Source organism: Sinohyriopsis cumingii, chromosome 6 (assembly GCF_028554795.1).
Source record: "Sinohyriopsis cumingii isolate HCF-2022 chromosome 6, ASM2855479v2, whole genome shotgun sequence".
Classification (NCBI taxonomy): Eukaryota; Metazoa; Mollusca; class Bivalvia; order Unionida; family Unionidae; genus Sinohyriopsis; species Sinohyriopsis cumingii.
Genome location: NC_142966.1, coordinates 22,133,121 through 22,140,068, shown reverse-complemented (window position 1 = coordinate 22,140,068; position 6,948 = coordinate 22,133,121).

Below are 6,948 nucleotides of genomic sequence, written 5' to 3'. Positions count from 1 at the left end.
TGACTAAGCAACACATCACCAAAAAATGATGTACTTAAAAAAATGACCACCTACATTGAAAGACTGTCTAAATTCTATCTGATCATTTATTGAAATTTAACTGTTCTAACAAGCACAGATGTGGATATTTGTATGATATACACCTTGACAGCTGGCGTGCTTACAGAGAAATATATGATCGTAAAATTGTATTCATTACACACAGGTGTAAGATAATGTGATAAATCCTGTTGTGCCTGGCGCATCGAGACGTAAGGTCTGGAATAAAACTTTGCATAAAGAAGACGAAGCAGATTTTAGTTTTTTTTTCCACCCGACCATTGAGATTTTCTTTCATGAAATTTAAAATATTGTCTAAATATGAATGGTATAAATGTAAAGTTGTACTCATCGAACCCCGTACTCCATACCTAAGTAATATCACTCTAATTTCTTTAATAAATTGATACAATTCAAGGTCTGAGTAATCTGAAAATGAATTATGCTGTTTTGAGTGCGGCGTTCTATTTTTTATTGGGAGCCTAGAAAGATATTGTCAATAGATGGTAGAAAAAGAAAACATTTCTGTAGAAACGAATTTGCTAAGATTAAGAACATCTTAAATTGCAATTCAGCCACATTTAGAAACGACTGCATGGGATACTGCGAAAATTTTAAGAGCCGATTAAAGTATTCCTTTTCTATGTACCTTACACAGTGTTTCCGGACGAGGTCTGCGTCGTTGGTGACCTTAATGAGGTAGTTTCCAGACAGCTCTTTTCCTTGATATCCCGTGAGCAAACTTTGCCTGAACGCCATTCCTATGGCTCTTGTCGCAGTGAGTTCTAAGGTGTCATGCATGTTGTTTCTGGTCACAGTCGTTATAGCTTCGTCCAGAATTTACGAATTATGCAAAATGACCTTTGCGATGAAGACTTCCTCATCGTAAGGCATTTTTTTTGTATATGATCATTAAAATAAAGCAGAATGGATTATCATCATCAACTCGACAATTTTTATTACCACGTTAAGCAAACGTCGACGGAGTGATTTCATTTATTGGTGGCCACCATTGGGTGATCTGAATTAGCTACGGTCATGGGTTGTTGTCCTCTTGGTGACATCGCATCGATCGTGCCTAAAAAAAATGTTTTCCTCGTCAGGCAGTAAAATCGTCCCGATGCCCGTTACCGTGTTTGTGGGGATTGCTGTTCGAGCCTACGTTACGACGCTATACGAAGCAGCTGCTGAGAGGTAAGCTAATTGGCAACGACATCTGCATCGCCGACTTAATTCCTGGTTTTCATTATTCTCCTCACGAGTACATCGTGACGGACATTCAGTTTTGCTTCTCGAGTTTAAGTGCCCGTTTGTGAGTCGCGTAGGAACTCTGCCTCATTATTATCATTATTATCAACCCCAGGTGTTATCGGATTTATCGGTGTCTTCGGTGGTTTCTCAAAGTTTGTTACATGATGCTGTTTTTCGCAAGAGCGTTTACCACCATCTGGATGTCGCACCACGATACAATAATAAATTTAACTGCCGCGGTTTTTGCCGTTACAAGAACTTTCTTTAGAAATAGGTTTGATACTGTTCTTCAAGGATGACGACGACGGTGACATCAGAGTGGCCGAGGATTACGCAACGAAAAATCGTTCCTGAATTTACTTCAGAAGTGGTTAGTAACGGAAATTCTTTCGCTTGCCAATAACATCAATGCAATTGACTCGGATAAAAACATCGTGCCGTTTAAACTGATGGAGCTGCAACGACATGACATACACCGCAAGGAAAAGTATATCAGCGTAATCGAGAAAGAAGTGTCTCGGATAAACGAAAAAAATACGTTCAATTAGACAAACGGTAATATCATAATCATAGCTAACTAGAAGTGCACTATGTTTTTAATAATTACGAGGCTAACGATGTCCTTCGTGTGTTGACAAGAAAATTATTAGTGTCAAACATGAACAAAATAGGTTATTCTTGTGTTTGTGTGCGTGTTACTGATATAAGATCATGGATGTACCGTCATCGTTTTGTGTTTGAGTGCCTTCACGGCCTCATTCCCCTCTGCTAGTGGTAAATCACCTCAACGATACTCAACTAGATAATGGTCTCTAATATATAGACATCGTGACGCAGAGAGAAAATAGCCGAGACGGAGGAAATTTTGGTCTTGCCCGGACCGTCATCGCAACACATCCCTACACTAAAAACCAGACCGAATACATGTCTTTATATCGGGCAGCTACATCCATAATGATGAATCCAAGAGCGATAAAATTAGTGACCAACGGTGTCACAAGATCTACTTTTTCCAGATACCTAGATGCTCAGTTCTCTTTTCGATGGACTGTCGTCTGAAAATGTTTTGTCTTAAGCATTTCCAAATCTGCTTAAGGAACGCACAAGGTCAACCAGGATATCATCCACTGTTCTCAGTTCGCGAATTAAAATGGACATGTAGAATTGAGCCCAACGCAGGTAAGGCTTGATTTTACGGAACACCTTTTGATATGCCAACTGCTGAAAGTATTTGTTTGGCTTCCATTTGGGCACTATCCACTTCACCATCGTTTACAGCGGATAAAATAAGTCGTAGCTTTGTAGACACTAAAATAATTCAGGAGTAACTTTTGTCAGGATATCATCATTAAAGAGCAAAAAATCGGTGTTGAGCCACGTTGTGTTTTCTGTTCAGCAGATCTCGAGGGAGCGCTGTCCAGGAAATACGATAAAACTGGCGGGACAGTTTCAGGAAATGTGACGGACCACGCCACCTTTAATGGAAATCTATCTGTGACGGGTCTATTTGCCTGCGATCATGGAATGATTTCTCCGCCATCAGGAAACTACTTGCAAAATTCGATGCAAGTGGGAATGTACACTGGGCTGAACACATTAACTATCACTTTGGTACCATGGACAGTTCGATCTGGAAAGTGCCACGGGAAAGTACACACCCATAATCGTTCAGACAGTGGAAAGATTCAGTATCAACAACGCCGGTTACTACTGGCTGGTGAACATGAATGATACAAAATTCAGAAATTATACTGACTATACATTATACACTCCTTAATACAACCAAAGCATGCTTAGACTACTTCGTGAATAAAAATGTGCCCGCCATGATAGGCTTTGTGGTGTGTCCAAGCCAAAACCTCCAGGAGGAACACAAAGTTGTGGCGGCGGGTGATATTCTAGAAGAAGTGAACAATAGTTACGGCAAATTGCTAGTTAGTTCCAGGAAAGAGCACAAATTAAAAATTAAACAGCGAATTGCCGAGAGAGTAAGCGTATAAGTCAGGTTCATCACGCATCATTTCCACGCTTTTTGAGCTTATGCCGGATGCGGACTTTTTCTAAAAAGAAGAAAGAAAAGGCACCATTACCGTCCCCTGGCAAAACTGGATCCAATGTTGCCATCCGCTACTATCGCCAGACAACACCACCAGATACTACCAAAATACGGCAGAGATTGTCGCACGGTTAAAATTACTAATTGTATGTAAACAAGCAGGTAATGTTGGTGCTGAAATCGATAACGAGATGGTGAAAATTTTTAATCATTTGCAGGTCCGTTGTCTGATCATGCGCGACGAGTACCAATTTTTCTACTAGGATTTAAGCGGCTGTTGTTGTTCAAGTCGGCACAGTAACAGCTGAATAATCAAACCGTTGAGGAAATTAACAGCCATTTACCACAAGCTAACTGATCCTGTACAGCGACCATTACATGCGATTGTGTGGTACAGGCATGTAGTGGTACAGGGACACGAGCACCGGTGCTGTCGCTAATACGAATTGGTAGCTAATGATGTCCTGCTACCAGCAGTCATGGTAGGTAACGCCAACACTCTCAACGAAGCTAATTTTAGGGCAAATGTTGCTTTGTCTGGTAATGGTGCGTACAATGTGGGGTTCGCCCCACGACGCAGTCTCACCGATTCGAACCGTGAAATTTGCATGATGCTCCCTTTCAGCATTATTTTCAGCTTTCACGGTATTCAAAGGCGTCAAACACACACTGATTCTCTTGCGTAGTACATGCACAACACAGGTGGTGTTGGAGCTAATAACGATGGTTAGTTTATCATGACGAGGCTCGTGTTGTGGATGCCTACATTACACCCTCTGTATTCCAGGCGCTCAAGTTAGAAGCAACGCTGGCTCGATACAACCAAAACATTACCTTGAACAAAATAGACTTTACATGCAGACATTTTCCCGGGCGCAGGTCATCACGTCGTGGAGAGTGGCTACAAATCCAAGTAGCGAACATCCACGACACGTATTTGAGGCGTTTCAATAGCAACACGGCGTGCAGACCAGACTGTAAACAATTTTTTATAATTTTAGTTTATCCCGAGTTCACGTTAGCAATTCGAGACAATATCCCGAACGATATCACAATAAATTACACGCGTCACTACGTGATGCTAGTGGAATCTATGCAGAAATACCGGACACGGTCTCGGGCACGTAAATTTCACAGAATGATTTTGCTTATTTTCCATTTGTATTGGTCTAAGCATTCAGAATGTCTCAAAGATTCCTCGTCGGATATCGAGATGCGGTGAACCACCGACAGTCCTGGTGCGGATAACGTGTGTTACACGCTGGTTACGTCAGATCAGTTCAAGACGCGTCTCGCTTTAAAAGACCGATAACGCTTAAAGTCGGTGAGTCTTCGGCAGCAGGACATGATCAGCTTCATGCTGATGCAGAGCCATGCTTCTTCAATAGCTAAACACTCCGCCGCTGAAAAGGAAACGTTCTTAGATTTTTAGCATCTCAGTTGACAAAACAAGGAGATTGTATGGCACCACTTTTAGCCGGTCTAGGGGTTCATTACTTCCTTCTATAGTAGGAATTGGAAAAGGACTTCAGCTTCCTTGATCCACATGAGGAAAGGAAATGTCACAAAATAAGGAGTTAACGGACACGGCTCCGTTGTCTAACGTTGGCATCGAGAGAAATTTCAAGTGTTTTTTCTAAGGGTATCAGCTGCCGAATAAAATGGATCCCAGCGTGAGCTGCGCAATTAACCTCCAAAATGTGATTAGATATATGAAAACCGGCTGCGATCATGGGAAACTTGGTGCTACGTATTTTTCGTTACGGATTCATGACACGCGCTTGGTATTGCATCCATTTGATCTAGTAGAGATAACATGGAAAATCGCCTTTAGAAACAATTGTATCTCTTCCTTAAGTGATCTTACAACTTCCCGAAACGATTTTATCACCGTAAAGCTGCAATGCAGCTTTCTCAGTTCCGAAAGCAGTGCTATTAATTTTCTGAAATGATCGAAACTGTGAGATCTTATTTCATTATATATATAAATTATAACACAAACATGAACTACTGGTACCTCAAGTGTAGATTAGAGCTAGCTGAAGTGATCACCAAAAATAATCTCCTCATGTTCAATTTGTTGTACGATGTGTGCGGAGAAGAAACAATCGTAGATCGTGGCTGGCAATGGAAGCGGTGTTTCCCGTGTTGTAGGCAACACTGGCAAGGTGGCAACTCCGGCGTCCTAGTATACATTTATTATTAAAGTTACTGCTGACGATACAAGCGAAAAATGTATGTGAGGATGTGTGCGATGAGGGGGGGCTGTTGACATTCATAAACTAATCGGAAAATTTCCCAGGCCCAGTGGTGGATCGACTTTAACTGGAAACAAGCACACTGGGCTGTTGAATCCCCTGCAAAAACTGCAAGACGAAAAGGAGCATCCGCTGCCAGGCCAGGAGCCTTAAAAAGACGTGGATACCATTGCGATGCAGAAAAATAATAGTTACCGATATAATTCGGAAGATAAAGCTGGATGTGGTGAGATCATATTGAGGGAATTAGAAGAGCTAAAACCAAGAAGTTTTAGACAGCGAGCAGACCGCACACTTCCTTGGGATTATATAGGCTAAACATGTTAAGTGTGGGTGTGGATGCGCAAAGCTCACTGTAGGCGTCAGAGACGCTAACGGATCTTGAACTAACATGTGCGTAAACGTTTGCCGCGTCGTAAGGTCATTGGTCAGTGGATCTCGTCGACATCAGAGATCACAGCTCGCACAAAGATTATTTAAGACATCGTTATCTACGTGTTGAACAAATACGCTTGGTCCGTTACGCTCTAAAACAAAAAAGGAAATTCTATCGCCGAGGCACTGGATAGCATTGTGGGTGCGTAAAGCATACAAGGTGTACTGGTCAGTGATGTGTGCGGTGTATGACAGTGAGCTTTAGAAGAAAACCGTCTTGCATTGGCTTACAAAAATAATATTGACTTGTACAGCAAGCAAAATCAGCCGAAAGCTGCTGTCCTGGAGTGGTTCAATAAGACGCTAAAAACCGCACTTGGAAGACAGCCAAAACACTAATCGGTATTTAGATTGTTACCGGAGATTGTTAAACCAGTATAATCACGCCAGGCACAGTAGATTTAAAATTACGCCCACCGAAGCTCGAACTGCAGGCATACAACTAAGGTAGGGGACGTAGTAGAATAAGCAGACAAAAATAAGCCATGCCTAAATGGACCGAGGGCGTGGTTGCTGTGGATAAAATGGACAAACGGTGCCGGTCACGTACACGCTTAAACACGTAGCAGTAGAGTCGATCGAAGGTTCTTTTCTTGAATAGGAATTAAAGAAAAACAACCAGGACATTTTTAGGATCTTAAAAGTCATCTCGACAAAATTTTTTTTTTGTTTTTTTTTGTTTTGTTTTTTTTTTTTTGTTTGTGTTGTAAGGTTTAACGCCATTTTTCAGCATAAAATAAGCTATACAAGGCGGCCAGTATAAATGATAAAGGGAGAACCCGGGAAAATCCCAGAAAGAACAACTGCCCCACGAGAAGCTACTGGCAAGCTTTCTTATATATCCACATTGGCCGAACCCGAGATTCGAACCCACACAGACAGGTGAGATGACAGTTATCCGTAACGGTA